This window comes from Notothenia rossii (genome assembly GCF_949606895.1).
Source record: "Notothenia rossii genome assembly, chromosome: 11".
Lineage (NCBI taxonomy): Eukaryota > Metazoa > Chordata > Actinopteri > Perciformes > Nototheniidae > Notothenia > Notothenia rossii.
This window is the reverse complement of record NC_136910.1, coordinates 51236646-51254390: the sequence shown is the minus strand read 5'-3', so window position 1 is coordinate 51254390 and position 17745 is coordinate 51236646.

Here is a 17745-nt window from a genome sequence, read left to right as displayed (position 1 = left end):
TTATCAGTGCCGTGCACACAGGTACTGTTGAACATGGTAAAGTAGTCTGAAAGGGCACAAACCCTCAGCAATAACAGGACACATTTCATGGAAAAGGTGTACAAAAGTGATTATAGTCATACTGTTTGCCGGAATGCATCTTAGAAAATGACAAATTATTACAAAAATTATTTGAAATCTGTCTTTGCTTTTTATTCTTCAAAATAAATATCTTTAAAACCAATGGGTATTCACAAAAAGGTATAAATAGCATGTATCAATTTGAACCATAAGTGATGCTGTGAATCATCTTGGCAAAAATAATACTGGTAATAAGGAGTGGTAGCGTGACACATCACAACACATCACAACACATCAGTGAAACATTTCAACCTCTCTTGAAACTGTCCTTATTCCTCCATCATCTCTCTCTCACAAACACACAATCTGGACTGAATGACGCACATGGCATGGGAGACCACAAACAATTACATTTCAATTGTTTACTTCTAATTTCTCCCTTTTTATATTAGTCTCTACCTTAAATAAATAATAATAATAATGCATTACATTTTTTCATTAGAGCGCTTTTACAGGTGCTCAAAGCGCTTTACAAATACACATTACACATATTAGACATGTAAGAGTCATTACTGTGGACATTACCCACAGGAGCAAATGCGGGTAAAGTGTCTTGCCCAAGGACACAATGGCCTGACGCAGTGGCGGCCGAGGCGGGATTCGAACTTGAGTTCACCAACGCCCCTTGATCTGATGACCAACACTCTAACCACTGTTAATAAATTGCAGTTCCACACTCAAAAATCACGGAAAAAGGGGAAACTGCTTGTGTGTTGAGCCTCTGGACATGACATTTGTCAGATGAATTTGCAGTCAAGGAGTGATATCATTCCAGCACATTGTGACATGAGGCCATGGACATATGGACCATTTGATATTTGGACATCTCAGGGTTAGCAGTTCAGTTCCTGGATTGTAATAGGCCAATTATCTGAGTTCATAATGTCCTTTTGTGTTCATTGCCATTCTGTTCATTTTGAGGGGGATATTTGTTTCCATTACTCATCTATGTAGGATGAAACTATGTTTTGTGGTTTGGTCAAGCTAACTTTTTTGGTAATCAGTATTTCCTGCTTCACAATTATCTTCGAGTGGACCTATTATGTCAACATTTCTTTTTTGTAATTGCAAAAAGCATGCTATGTTAAAAATGATTTGCCACTTAAAATCCTGGACAACCAGTGAGCTAGATTGTTCAACATAATTATGATTTCTTTGAAAACATGTTCCTTTAATAATTGGATTTAATGTCCAGGCACAAAAGATTGGTGTACAGATTCATTGCAGTTGCACTGAATGGAGTCTGTTGTTGCAACTATGTGGCATGTGGAAAGTTAGAGAAAATGTATCCTATCTGATGATAAAACTTCTAGAAACTGTAATATGTATCACATGCACTTATTGGCTCACATTGGCTATGGTGTATTGGTAAGCCAAAAGGCCCATGAAAATGGACATAACAGAAAAGCTAGAAAATAATGGTCCCGTTTCTTCCAAAGCCAGACCTTTCTAAAAGGACAATCATTCCGTCTAAAAGAGTCTCCTTCTGCGTCATTGAGCAGATCTCTAGGACACATAGGAAAAGAAGAAAAGAATTAGCAAATGGGAATTGAAAATCGCCATAGTGCCATAACTGTCATATTCACATGTGGAATAGTGTTTCTGACCGTGAGTGTCTGAACTGTCAGTATAATTACTTGGTATTTAATGGCCTTGGTTATCATGCTCAACGGGTCTAATGGAAAAACCACTTGGTATGAAAAAAGATTTGTCCTTAAGTAGCAGGTTATAAGTGATTTAAGTGAGTGACCGGCATTTACAAATTAATATTCATTTCACCATATGATCATCATGGTTTGGGAGTTCTTTTCATGATTACATGATGTCTCTTTCTAGAAGAGCCTATAGTTCCCCCTTTGCCCTGTGAGGTAAACTACCACACAATTACCATAAGAACAAATAAATGTACAAAACACAAATTCAAAATACCACAAGGAATGTCTTTAACCCAAACTCTAACCTGTTTGCTTGCATTTTGCCATCCCTTGAGTGACGTGTCTAAACATTTCCATACCCATGCCGCCCACATCCTGACCTCCAGTTTGACCCAAAGGTCACAACCCCTTCACACCAGCGCTGGGTAAATATTTCCTTCCTGATTTAACAGAACACGCCGAGCTGGGTGGGACAGACTGGCTAGGGATTCCAGCGGCTGAGTCAGAAAGAAAGACGTGGTGTGAGAAACAAATTAGACAAGAAGAAAATAAAGGGGAAATGCTTTGATTGTGGGTTTACGTGTGTCAAGAGGAGGGGTGTTGAGGGCAAGCCACGCCTCTACATGTCCATCATCTTTAAAAGAAAGGGTCCATACTGCTTTAATTAAACCTTTTTGCCTGAAGAGGAAACTCGACCAATGCTCAGGGCTCCTGCAGGACACGCACCACATGCGCAACTGGGGGATGGTGGGAGATTGGGGTGGGATGCTGGGGGGACATTTGAGACTGTTTAAACAAATCAGTGAAGAATATCAGTCACAGAGGACCCTGCGGGAGATGCTGTTGGTTTGTTCCCCCGCTGCAGAGGCATTTATCTCCCCTTGAGAGACCGTTTTGTAGAATGACAGAAAGAAAGAGGGATGTTTCCAAAAGTACCTGCATGACTCCTCCGGGCACAGAGCGTTCCGACAAAAACGATGATGTCATTTTAGTTGAATTCAGCTGACAAGCATTCGGCTGTCTGCAGGACCTCTGACCTATGTGTGTGTGCAAGGCTGTGTGGAGCTGTGTCCAGCAGACATGCACGTGTAAAACCCAGATGGTCAGATGTAATAAACATGGCCAGTGTTTTTGGCTCACATAAAGGGCATGGCGCTGGTGTTTTATTTCATCAGGGCCTCGGGGCATGAATGTGTTCACCCAGACTCTCAAAGTGGGCTTTACGAGGGTGGAGAGGGAAGCCTGTTCCTACCTTGTTTGAAATACTTCTTTTTTTATTTTTTTCGCAATGGGAAGGTTGCTGGAATAACTGCAGCCATAGGGAGCAGGAAGGGAACTTAGATGGCATCCTATTGGCAGAGGTGGGAGAAGTACTCAGATCTTTTAGTTAATTCAAAGTAGAAATACCAAAGTGTAGGAATACTCTGGTACGAGTAAAATACCTGTATTCAAAATAAATGTACTCGCAGTCGCTGTGCAGATTGGCCCATTTCAGAATCATACTATATGTTGTCATTCTGTGTTTCTCAAGCTTGTTAAGGTGGAACCAATTGTAATTTCTTTTTTTTACTGCTGGGTAGCATGTTTTTTTTTAATCATAAATCCATTTCTGCAAAGCAACTAAAGGTACACGTAAATGTTTTCGAGTAAAAGTACAATATTTACCTCTAAATAGTCATGGGATAGAATTACAAAGTAGCCCAAAATGGCAATACTCAAGTAAAATAAAAGTACTTCAGAATTGCACATTTCTTGATAAGATGTCCCTAATTACTTTACGCAACTGCCTCATGGTGCCGGATGTTTCCGTTAGACGACACGACGGCCTTGTGACAGAGGTCTGTTCAGAGCCTTTGTTGAGCATGCTGCACTGTGAAGCAAGCAACCACATCTGGTTTTACTCAAAACAATCAGGGGCCGGCACTGCAGGCAGCTTGAGCCTGTTATTAAAGGCTTTCTGGGGCCTGCTGAGGGACGGCCCAGAAGGAGTGATTTATCCAGCCTTTGCTGAGTGGACGAGGATCGAGTGTGATATATATGGACATGGAATTCCAATCAGTCATCCTTGCCAGGACACCTACACAGGAGGACTGATGAATCTGGGCTGTCTCCCGCAACACGATGAAACTGTGCTTCACATCCTGCATTAGAAAGGGATTTCACTAGGAAAGGACCATTATGCAGATTGGATTCGTCCTCACCCATAGTGTCTTACATCATTCAAATCCAATGATATGAGGGTTAGGACAGCAGTGAATCTTTAATTAGGGTTCAACTTTTTAGATTATGCCAATTTTTCAATCTCATCTGTGTACAGTAAGTCAACACCCACACTTGTATTACAAAGTAGTAGTGGATTACTCAGCAATCTTATAAAATAGTGTTGATTCATCAGATCAGTTTTTGCTGAGGGCAGACCTGCAGAGTTATCTTGCAGACCCTAAAAAAGATGGGTTGACTCATGGAAACCTAAAATACAAACTGAGTACTTCAGGTTCCTCTGAACGCCAAATCGGGCTTTTAAATAATTTGGGGAGAGCCCTCTGGAAGCTGAATAATTCACTGCAGCTTGATGAAGTCTCTAGCCAGCTGGGTGTTCCATTAGTAGACTCACTACTCGACAGCTCTATTGCCTGGCAGGCCGGCGGAGGGAAGAAGAGTTTGGGAGATGAGTATGTCTCTGCGGCGGATCATCCCGTCCTCACTGCCCACTTCAATTACATCAGCCACACGCATTCAGAAAAAGAGAATTAGGCACCGTCTGCCCATGTTTGTTTCGGACGAGCCTCCCTTCGCCCCGCCCAGCACATGATAGCTGTTCAGCTGTTGCAACCCGACCTTAAAGGACCCCGGGGGCTGGACATCTGACGGGAAGTGGGAATAATAAAAAAGCATTTCCTCTGAGCTTGTGACAATGCAGAATCTAATTCCTCCTGCCATATGACCTAAATATATGGTTTTGCGTCGGAACTTGTGTCCAGATGGCTTCCATCTTTGGGCAGATACAAAAAATGCTGACCTGCTGTGGCATCATCATTAGTTTAGCTCATCTAAGCTCCCCTGGCAGAAGAGGCAATGAAACGAATGGACATAGCAGATCAAACGCTGCTTCGCTGTGACTGAAATCTACCATCCTATGAGGCATCAAAGCATAATAAGATTTTCTGCTGAGGGGTTTCTCCCTACTTACTGTCTCTCCCACATGCCTATATACATGTGATAGTTGATTGCCAGGATATGAAATGTGATACAAGCATCGACTTGTCAGTGAGCTACCGTTAAGGTACTCATGCATTGCGAGAATTCCACAGTTTCTTCATATAGGCCCACCTTCATACTACTCAATTTTCTATCACATCCTTATGGTCACTTTCCTATCTGTTCCAGATATCACTCAGGTTAACCTTGCCGGCATTTCCAAGGCCTGCTTCCCACTCTTTGCAAAGACCCTGTCAACTCTTGCCCTGAGTGACGGAGTGGCCGGCTTTACCTTGTGCTGCCAGCCAGCCTCATCCATAACATCATCACCTTCACTTGGCCATGTCATGCCTCTTACGGGAGATGGATGTCTCCAACCCAAGGACAGCTGGGTAATGGCCCTCATCCTGGCTGCAATATGGGGCACAATCACCTGTCATTCTCAATCTGTATGCTGCATGCCAGAACAGATAGACAAAAAGAAAGAGGAAGAAGTGGAGTTCCAATCAGAAGGAAGGGATGCGCATCACGGTATTACACGGTTTAACTCTAAAGTACAAGGAATATAGTGTTTTGTACCAGTACCCATAGTTACTTATTAATAGCTGGTTGTTTTCTGGCGTAAAAGCATGAAATAGTAGGAATTACTGATTCGGCGGGTCATACCACAACATTTATTTTGATTGGCTATCAAGCAATACCAGAGATATTGACCCTGATACAGAAAGTCGTTTCATTTCTCTAAAAACTGTTATATGCTTAATCATTCATTGATATTTAACAAAGTTGTATTGTGTGATTTCTTCGAAGTAAGGAGGCAATTGCTGGGAAGCAAATAGTTCTTGCGTCAAACGAGAATTTGAGGACCAAGAACATAATCGATCGATTATTTTCTTGGTGGAGATAGGAACATTTTTGGAGTGAGCATTTATTTTGATTGGGGTTGGTGCCAGTTTTGCAACAATATTAAGTATCAGTAGAGTCCAAGTCAAGAGAAAAGGATTTTATAAATGATAGTTACTGCTTGTTATGCAGTTGCAGGAAATTGCCTTGGGATTTTTCTTATTTTTTTTAACTCCAGTTTTTGAATTTAGTTTTCTTTAACCTTTTCCCCATGCTTACCTGCCACTTCTGCTAATGGGTATTTGAGCCCAAAGTCTGATTATTCAAATACAGAACCCTAACGCTATTCATTTTAAAACCAGAAAAAACTATGACCTTAAAATGTGTAGATCTAACACCACCGACATGGGAATGAAGAAATCTGAAAGAAAAATGTGTTTCAATGTGTGTTCAATAACCTCTAATGGTCCTTGCAGCTAATTTACAATACACACATTCATACTTACTGTGACACCATTTCCCCTGGGTCTTTGCACACTATGCTTAGATACCTTACAGAGTGAGTTCTTCCTCTTTAACTCAAGATTCTTGCATGTTGTAAGTCTAGACATCCCTGATTAAAACTTAACATCTGCCAAACTTCTGTGAATCTTTTATTTTCCTCTGGGGGCACGCCATGATGAGTCTAGTGAACACTAATGAACACATAATGAGCTACAAATAGCTCTCCAAATGGTCTGGTTCCTACACTGCTTCCTGTGACCTTAGATTCATCTCTGCGAGAGAAAAAAAAACCATCAAAACAATTAAACATTAGATTATATGGTTACATAAGGATATGAAAAACAAGAATCCTGTAGACATTGGTAACATCATGAGGAAGAATACTTAAGATCTGTGACACATTACCAAACACATGACTTCTTTCGTAGAACAAGAAGGTGACACACAATGTGTGTTCAGGGCGGAGTTTCTCTTTGAACGAGTGCTTGCTTTGTAAAGTGAGACAGTGAAACACAGCCAAACTTTTGCTGATTTAAGTCCATACGTCTTTATTAATAACAGTGATGACAGCATATCCATGACTAGGGGCGCTTCCTCTTTGGAGGATTACTTCTAAAATCTCTTAATCCGTCACCAGTTAGCTGTTTTCTAAACACCCTACAGTCGTCTGTGCATGTAAGGCAGGCGGCTTTCCAGAGGGATTTTGGACTCTCTCCAGCTCCAGGTAGAGGGAGAAAATGACAGAGGGATGACAAAACACTAATGTAGGACAGTGGAGAAAGCGGTTATCATCATGTTATGATTCATCCGGTGTCTCCCTCCAAAGTGCTATCTCGATGCTTTACCCCTCAATAAGAAAAAAACACTGACTAAAGTGCTGAGTTAACATCACGGGGGAGGGGGACTTGCTGTTTGTGTATAAATGTTTTAAGTACCCCACAACAGTAACTGATGTTGGCAGTTTGGAAATGCTTGTTTTGAGGATTAGGTTTGCCCCCAACCTCTGCTTGGTTACGTAACTTCCTCTTAAGGCCCGGACACACCAATCTGACAAAGAACTGACACAGACGGACTCCGACAGTTGCGTCGTCTCGCGTCTCTGCGTTTTGGCCATGTGTCGCACTGGAACACACTGCAAAGACTTCAGCCGACGCCAAGACGCACGTAGGAACTGCGCATGCGTGAGTGGCAATAACTCTCCTTACCAGCAGGCGGCGGTAGTGTGTATTCGTCATTCAAAAGAGGCAACAACCGGAAGACAGACTGCGTGATACACCGAGAGAAGAAGAACAGACTGCGTGATATTAACAAACAACAAATAGCGTGTGCGTTCCATTTTCACTCTACAGCGAGAAGCTCACGGGGCTTTCCCCAACCTGTGTCGAGAGCTGGAGTTCAATGAAATCTCAGATTTGCCTTCTTGATAGTTTGTTTGGGTCCCTCACTTCCGTTTCGCTTGTCATGCACTGATTCGCTAGCTGAACAGCCAATCAGAGCAATTTCTTTTGCCGACTGCCTTTGGCCGACTGCTCGGCGGGTTTTCGGCCGAAAAGGCGTCGGCCCGGCTGAAAAGACCCGATGGTGTGGGACACACCAATCTGAGTAGGGCGTGTCGACGCTCATCGTCGGCCTGACGCCCACCGACGCCGATAATCGGCCTGGTGTGTCCGGGCCTTTAGATTTAATTTGGAATTTAAATGACAATTCTCTAAATGGATGTTGTTGTGTCTTTTTTTTGTATTGTTATATATTAGTAGGAACACCTCATGATTTAGGCTTTAATCTCACAATAATGCATATAATTAAAACACTTTTTTGTCAAGTTTCTTAATGTGATTATTTTGTTCAAGTTAAAACAGTTGCAGTTTGTCTTTTTTATTTTTATTTTTTATTTGAACATTAAAACGGATATGCTGGAAATTAAGGAAGAAAAGTCCCAATATTGCGAGTAACAAAAAATGGCTTCGCTAAGATTGATACGTTTATGTTTTGTTCAAAGCAGATTGCAACCAAGTGCAGTGGCCACTAGAGAGATGAACACTTGCAAGGAAAGATCTCAGTGGAGCAATAATGAGCCTAGTAGTGGATGGTAATACATTTTAATGGGGCATTTTCTGGAAATCTCTTTAAAATGTGGGCTAAAACTTTAACCCATATGTATCGAGCAGCTTAATAGTCTCAGGAAAAAGTACCATCACTGCCCCCCCACTAGCCCTGAGGGACATGACATAGGGGTTTGCTTGTTCTGAGTAATTGTTTTGTTCCTTACAATCAATGTAATAACTCAAAATAAAGCTGGAAATGTTGTCTTTCTGAGGAAAAGGACAAGCCTGTTTGAAGAACAATGATTCACCAAAGACATGTTTGGTCAGAGACAAAGCACATTAGACCAGGTTGTTGTGGAATTCAAACATGAACTGTGCCTGTTGATACACATCAGTAACACTGACTGTAAAAAGAGAAACCAAGCTGTATCATTATGTTTCGTCACTATTCATATTGAGAACGTTTTGGTGTCGCCTACTGTACAACAATCAAGATTTTCAGGTAAAGGCTTTTGGCTGCCACTCCAAGAGGGCGCCACTGGATAGAATCAATGTTGAAAGCCTGTACTTTTGTTGTGGTTAATGAATGAGGAATCAAGGCAAATAAGTAGGCTAAATGATTAGAGAGAAGAAGAAAGAGAGCCTGCTGTAGTGAGAAGAAAGGAGAGTCATTATAGCAAAGTGTCGGTTGTTATATTTTGGATGATTTATAAAAAGGAGCTCAAGGAGATTTCTTTCTACATGTATACCGTAACCATGCTCCAGGCAGTAATTCCGAAGTTTAATGTGTGTGCATGGCGCAATATTGAAAGGTAATGATTTAAACTGACAGCCATACAAACAGGACAGACTTAAGGAAGGCCAACAAGCTGGAGCAGGTGATGGCAGGAAGAGAGAAATGTGCTGAGAGAAAACCGAAAAGCTGCCAAGAAAAAAACTAATTCCTCCCATGCTGATGCAGTGACACACTGAGTACCCTCGAATGATTGAAAAACAACATTAAAAGGGCGGTGGGGGTGGATATGTGAATAAAAAACGAAACCCCTTGGGTGCAAGCCCTTCCATACCGGATCTTACCTGGAAGAACAGAAGAGTCGATGACAAAGGACTGATGTTTGAAGCCACTGTACCTCCACCTCCTTTTTTGTGCTTTATGAACAGCATTTCCGCCAGGGCCTTCTTGCCGTCATTTGACGGCCTTATTCAGCTTGGGACGCCCTGAACGCGAGCCGAGGGCGTCCAACAATATTAATAATTCGAGAGAAGATCGAGAGTTTTTATCGCTTGAAATGACGAAAAGGAAAAAGGACAAGGACATCCCGCTGTTGGAGGGGCAAAGGAGTCTGGTGGGATTATTTTCGGAGTATTGAAGATTGTTTCCCCGACATCGAATATGCCTGCTACAGGACAAAACGGAACGTGCGCGATTTGGAAGAGATGAGCGGGGTTTTTTTTTTAGTGGAGAACGCGCGTGAGCTGCGAGCACCGGAGCCTCGCAGCGGCGAAACTGAGGCTCCGTGGTAAACTGTGAGCCGTTAGGGAGCCGAAAGAGCCGGCGCTTTAAGAGAGCCAAGTCAAATGATCCGGCTCACTAATACTAATACAGTATCTTTAAGGGTCGGCTCAAGTCAAAATTCAAAACAACCCTCCCCCCCCTGGTCTGGCGGAAACACTGTTTATGAATGAGGACTACAATGCATGTAACTTCGCAATCAGGTGCAAGAGTGTTGAAGTGCTATTGTTCTTTTTGTTAACAAAAACCCAATTTATTTTAGGCAACAATCCATGTCTCGGGATAGATTTCTCACGATTTAGACAAACGATATACTGACCTTGATGCACAGAGGTATATATGCTTTAGATATTTCATAGATAAAAAACAGTCATTTTACAGCACTTTGGTTGGATTTCATACTTTATAAATTAAATACAATAATTGTTCCTTCTATACTGTAGCGATACCACCAGTTGACTGGATAAAATCTCCAACAATCCAACTGGGTTAATAAGCTGGATCAGTATTCCATTCCTTTTCTCTTTGTTTTTATTTCCCCCCGTCCTGCTACAATCATTGTAGCATCATGCTATTGGTTTAGGATGATCTTTATTTTACCAGGATAGGTCTCATGATGACATTTGTTTTGAGATGTGGGCTGGAGTGGAGTGTTGTGCTTGCATTAATCATGCAAACATAGTGATAACACAACTAAAAACACGGAGGTCTTTAATGCTTTTCAATCAATATTTCGGCTTAAATAGCATTAAAGGGTCCCTATTGTGCTTGTTGGAGTTTTACCTTTCCTGTAGTGTGTTACATAGTGTTATGTGCCTGTAAATCCTTTGTTTTTTCGCCTTAACATATTGACATCAAAATGTAACTCCAACACATTGTAAGTGATAGGCCAAGGAGCTGGACATGTCAGACACAACTCTAAGCAGTTGACCAATCAAAACAGAGGCAGGCAACTAGAGTGGTAGAGCTGCATAGAAGGTATCAGGTCCTATGCATACTGTACACCCCCACTTATTTCACTTTTAAATTCACAATGCAGAGATCAGCAGAACGTCGAGAACTTTCTATGCAGAGTTTAACTTAAAGGTGACCTATCATGCACAATGCACTTTTGTACGTCTTTGATACATGAATATGTGTCCCCGGTGTTCCAGGGAACTCACCAAGTGTCAGAAAACACAGCTCTCTATTTTCCTCCATACCCAAATCTCTTAAAAAGGGGCTGCAACAGATCTGATACAGACTGATCATGATTTGAACACTTCTATGACGTCACAGAAGTGGCGCTACGCTATTGGGCCAACTCCACCAATCAGGAGGAGACAGCCACGGACATTGCCGTTCGAAAGCGCTGGAGACGCTGTAGTACATATGCCAGGCCTGTAGATGGTGCTGTTCTCACAGAATCAGCCCAAAGACAGTGTTAAATTGAGCGAAATGAGGAATGGCTAAAATGAATGATCTGTTTGGTATTTTGAAAAATAAAAAGTATAAATATGCCTTATATAGGTATGGTCCTACACTATATTATTCAAATATAGCATGATAGGTCCACTTTAACAAATCTTTGGGCAGTGTTCCCTCCCATAGTGTATTTGTGTTGTTTCCCATTAATCATTGTTAATATGAAATTGAGAATAATTGTGTATCTTGTGAGTGAGGCTATTTTGTCCTTGTTAGTTTTATTTTGAACATTCTCAAAATAAAGATTGCCAACATTGGGATTCTGTCTCACAGCAGGAAGAAGTGAAAACAACTGGCGCAAAGCAGAGGAGCGGAGCAGATCAAAGAAATCTACCAAAAAAAGAAGAAATTAAAAAGAGAGGGGTGGGGAGGGGGAAAGATAGGAAAAATCTGTTGCCAATTTAAAGGGATGCAACCACAGATTATTTTCATTATTTATGTCTGTTATTTGTTTTAAAATATTCGTTTGTGCCGTAAAATGTGACTTTTTTCAGTTTCCCACTTATTAAATTCTAAGAATCCAATATACAAAGATTGAAAACAGAAATAAATACTTAAAACAAGCTGGAACCAGTAACTGTTTTGGTACTTTGGCTTTAAAAATCTATTGACAAACTTGATGTAGTTATTTTCCCCGAAATATGATTTGTTTCCTTTTGATTAGGCGCTTCATTAATGTCCCACTTCTTTTCTCAAAATCCCATCTTCCCAGTCTCTTCCTCTTTCAGTCACCTTCTCTCATCCTCACAATCCATTTTCATATTTAACATACATCCATCTTCTTATTATTGCATCCAACCTGCTCGACACTGATGAAGTTCTCATCACTCTGCCTTACCGTCCCACCCTCCGACGCCCCCAGACAGCTCCCTTCTCCCTTTAGTAAATATTTGTTTTCCGAACAATTGTAGGGCAGATAGTTGGAAAGCTGACATCTGCCCCCCTTTGTGGCACACAACCCCTGAGGAGCTGCACTTACAAGCACTGGAATCAAATACATTAGACATCATTGAGATGAGAGGGTGGGGATGTGAATTCAAAACTGACATCCCGCTAAAGCTCTCAAGGAGGAGCATGGATGATTAGCAAATCCAGAGAGTGTCTCGCACTATGGTGTGTGTCTCATAACCCTGCACTGTATTCTGTATACTGTATTTTGTAGAATAGAATTAGTGCAACAATTAATTAACTTCCTTTATATTACATTACATGTTATTTAGCTGACACCTTTATCCAAAGCGACTTACAATCAGTGCATTCAACTATGAAGAAACAAGCTAAACGAATCCTGTAGATACATTAGCTTTCAATGAGCCAAACAATGCTAATTATAATGCTATTGCTTCAAGTAAGACAAATGCAAAGTGCTATATAGAGCACTTTTTTGTGGCGAGGTGCAGTCAAAACAGTTGGGTTCGATGGATGTTGTGTAGACTTTCTGCTGTTCTGATATGAATGGGGAGCTCATTCAACATTTTGGAGCCAGGATAACAAACGGGTTGTTTTGTTGAGGGGTACCGTGGCCCACCTCACAGTGAAGGAGGAGCCAATTGGCTGATGCAGAGCGAGTGCACATGCTGGTGTATTTGGTTCAGGTCCTGGTAGTAAGAAGGGCTTGATCCATTCACTTGCCAATCTGCCAGTTCCTTTGGGTCCAAAATGTGTAAATGCACATGACAAGATTACTTGGAACCCCACGTGTGTGTGTGTGTGTGTGTGTGTGTGTGTGTGTGTGTGTGTGTGTGTGTGTGTGTGTGTGTGTGTGTGTGTGTGTGTATTTTCATGATTTAATATTTCTAACCTGATTTATGTGTGTTTGATATGCTGTCACTTGTATCAATGGATCAAGATTAGGGAAACGTGCAGCAGGTATCCCTAGTTTATTACTTTTTTTCTTTTAGATTAGCTGTTCGGTGGAGGCTTTTAAGTACAAAAAAAGAGGGAAATAAAACAGGATAGACATTGAGGAATGAGAAGGTGGTTAAACTCTATAGCTCCGTCAATATCGGAAGATTCTGCAAAACTCTAGATTAAGTCCAATGCCATTTCTTTTCAAATTCTCCCGTCCAACAATGTCTACACATGGCACCTACAGTAAGAGTTAAAGGTTAAGGAGATTGTGATATTGGAAAATCAAATATATGTATTATGATATGGTTAGGGTTAGGCCACTGGATTGGATGATTAGAGTATGGGAAGGTTATGATTTAGGTTCATTATTGCACAGAATTGTCCACCACCTCCAACTCCCCCTTACTCCTCTTTTGGATGTGCTTTCAGAGGTAGATAATTGTCCAACATGGACACAACTCCCAGGAATATAACACTGCAATTGTATTTAATTCTGCCATTAAACATATTTCCACTGTGACAATGTGTAAGCACCACACAAAAAAGTCATACAACAAAAAAACATGAGCTTTTCTAACATTTTCTTTCTCTCTCACGGAATTAATGAATATTATAGTTATAGATTTTCATTTGCCTCAGACCTTGGTTTTGATGACATTCCTAGCAAGGTGTCTTTTCAGTTTTGTAAATCTGTTATTTATTTGTCATTGGTCTCTTCTTAATAGGTTTCTTTTTTCAAAGCTTGAACAGCTACACAACCTTGAAGTAGTGTTCAAGCTTTTGACTAAAGGTAGAGTTTCACAATACATATGGATTGCCTCAGTCACTTTATCACTTGGCAACATAAAAATGCTGCAACAATTTCTTTAGACAGTAAAGATATTACACATACTGTATATGAGAAATGTAAAATATTGTGACTCAAATGACCAAAACCGTTGTGACTTTAGCAGAAATGTCTTTACCCAGGATCCCATCACTCACAGTAAAAAGCTGCTTTTGAGAATGTGTTTTCAGTGCAGCAGAGATGTAGAAGTGTACAAGAGCAGCCTTCACCTTTACAATCCACAATAGTGTGTATGAGAAAAGAGGAAAAAGAGATATTCTGTCTACTTCTTGTCACTGACATTGATTAAAATGAAAATGACATATGCGGCAGAATCACTCCTCCATCCATCCATACCGCTGTGGAGAAGAGTAATGCCACACGCACCAACAGAACCCCCCCAGTGCAGTGATAGATGACTTTAAAGATACATTAAACAATAACAACGTAACTAATGTGCGTGGGATTGACAGTGAAATGTGTGCTATAAAAAGAGATTCATGAGGAAAGAGTCGAGCTGCGTTCATTGTTCCTCCTTGGGATCAAAATATGTTTCCTCCAGTGTCAAATGCAACATTTTCTTTTTTTGGTTGCAAACCCTCACTCTTGGCTTTGGCTCCCTTTTCTCTTTGGTCTGTATTGACTTCAGGCATCTAAATGGAAGGAAAAGGTTTCTGTGGTATTGGCAGAGTAAAGAAAGGGGTATATAAGGGAACTGGCTGTCCAAAAGCCAAGGGTGAAAAAAAATACTGAAAAGCATCTGTTTCCAACAAGAGGCCCGGCTCATAATGTGGCCTCAGGAATAACGCGAAAGGTTGTAGTAAAAAATAAGAAAGAAAAAAAACACAAGGCGCTTGGACTGTGGCTGCATTAAAAAAGGGACAGAGATAAAATGCTTTTCCAGATGAGAAAGCATCCTCGCTGCATTCATGTACTCCTACTCTTTTAGGCTTATAATGTGTAAATGAGCCCCTGGCTTGGTCTAGGAAGGGGCCAAAGAAATCCCATTGCCACTTCAAAAAAGGCGGGAAAAGAAAGCAGCCAGGGGTTCTTTGATAAAATTGTTGTTTGTAGATGTTTATTCTTGTTCTGTTTGTTGTTTTGCACCTAAAGTATATTCCCAAGAACATCTCCTTTTAAGTACACTACCTTTCATTTTCTTTGCTTTACAGCCTCCCTCTGTTGTTTCCTATGTTCTTGAGAGGTTTTGATCGTAGAAAAAGGTTGTTCGGCTACTTTCTGGTGCTAATCAGTCCTCCTCTGCTCATGAAAACACTATCCGAGCCACAACAGGTTTGTAAAGACTGAGGAGACCTTTGATAATGCAGACAATATATATTCGGGGCACGCTGTACATAAAGCAATTGGCTAAAAACAACCACGTCTAAGTGTTCATGTGAAGTCACTCAAGAGTCAAATGCTAATGTTTGCATTTGCCGACAAATTCAATTGAGTTTTTTTTAGGTCGTTAATTAAATTCTGTCTGACTGCTGAACTATTTGGCACGGTGTTGGATACTCGCAGACACTAAATTCGATTTTTTTCTTCAGTGTCCACATGCTCGGTTTATCAGAATGCATGGAACTCACGACAAGAGCAGGTCAAACAAAGGCTATAGCGTCTTATTCGTGAAGATAATAGATTCACAGGAGAGTGCTTTAAAGCCGGCCTTGAACATGTCTTCTACAGAAGGAAAGAACCTGAGCTGAAATAAACTCCTCTTGCAGGGAAGCGAAAAGTCGCCAAGGTTTGCTTATGCCATACTCTTTTACCTTAGACAACAAAACACACAATGGTTGTATAGAATGGCCGTTAAATATAAATGCTCGGCTATTTGGTTACACAGTGGCCCCACAGAAGACATTTTGACAAAAAGCGCTCCACTTCTGTCTTCCACAAAGAGTGACTCAATTACTACAGTTTCCATGTTGCATTGCGTAATTGAAAACGTATGTTTCAGGCAAAAACACCCTTTCATTACCTCCTCGTCCTCCGCTTCTTACATGTGTCTTTCTCCCTCTGTGTGTAGTTATAGCCGGCACACATGTGGTTAAAGGCATGATGGTGTGCAGACCTCTCAGTGAAGAAAAAGTGAGGGGAGGAGGCGGGGGGGGGGGGGGGGGGGGGGGGGGGGGATACAAGCCCCAGTCGACATAACCAAATAATTGGAATTTCTAAAAACAATGGTTTCCTGACTTCCCCGCGACCCCTCACCTGATCATTTTGGGATCACGGGGCCTAAACTTGAACCCATCTACTGCAGAACATTTGGCTGGCTGCCACCTCAGGTTAACCCCTCAGCCAGCCGCCTGCCACAAGAGTTACAGGCTGTCAGAGTGACTACATGGAGGATGTGGACTGCAGAGATAAGCCCTCCCACTGGAACACATGCTGCTTCCTTTCACTCTCACTTTGATTGTTAAGATATATATTGTATGGAAACCAAGACACAAAAGTCATGTTGGACTTTAAAAGACTAGGAGATAAAACGGTAGAGGAAAAGGACAATAAGAGGAGACAAGAAAGGATATTTTGCTATTTTAGATTAGATGTATTTTATAGATTCCGAATTGGGAAATAGTTTTGTTGCCACAGCATGCCACCATTGCCACTCCGCTTCCTTACACCAGAGTGGTTTTTAAAAGTATTTACAATAAACACAAGTTAAGCACATAATGGAAAAGGAATTTAAAGAATACTGAATACTTATTGAATATTCACTTTTATATGTGTGGGTTTTCGATACATAACAAAGGAAGAGAGAGAAAGGATAAAAGGGAAGGAAAAAAGATAAAAGGAGAAGAAAGGAAATGTTTCTATTTTTAGATTAGATTAGACCTCACAGTGGATAATAAAAGTATTTAGAACAAACATACTTGCATGTAATGGAAATGGAAATAACAAATAAAAAGACGAAGGAGAGAAACAACGATATTTTGCTATTTTATATTAGATTATACTAGATTTATATATTTATTTATATAGCATAATATTTAATTTTATATTATAAAATATGCTTTATACATTGAAAAAGTGGAAAAATATATATCTATAGAGTATATTGCACTTTATGTAGCTCTTGTATCTTCTCTTGCACTTTATATGTCGTTGCTGCTATATTGTATTACCATGTGATAAATACTTGTGTATGCTGCTCTTGCTCTTTTGCAATTTTGCATATCATGTATTTTGTTTTTGCTATGTTTGTCAAATGTAAACTTCTTAAATGTTTTATGTGAGGGACTAAATCTGGCACTGTTATGCTCGACACATTTTGATGTTTTAAGTGTTCATTACTGTGCATTGTCCCTGCCAAATAAACGATAAAAAAAAAAAAAAAGTAGAATTAAGCAATCATACACGAGAGGCTGTTCTTGAACGTCATTATTGGTACGACAGTACTGCGGCAGGATCGAAGCGCTTGCGCCGAGGTCCGTACGCCTGTACTGGAGTACTCAAGAACGGCCTCAAGTGTATAATTGCGATTCTATTACACAAACTATCATTGTAATCAACAATATCGTAAAATAATTTCATAATGTGGGCTAATTTGCTCCCAAACCAACGCTTTCTGATTGAGTTATTCTCCGTCAGAAAGTAGTTCTTAGAAAGTAGTTCCATTGGTAACGATTGACAGCCCAGGTAGTTGACGCCAATGTACTCTTTTCGTTGCGACTTTTTTCCAACGCACTCAACTCGTCAGTTGAAACAGCTGACAATCTTTCG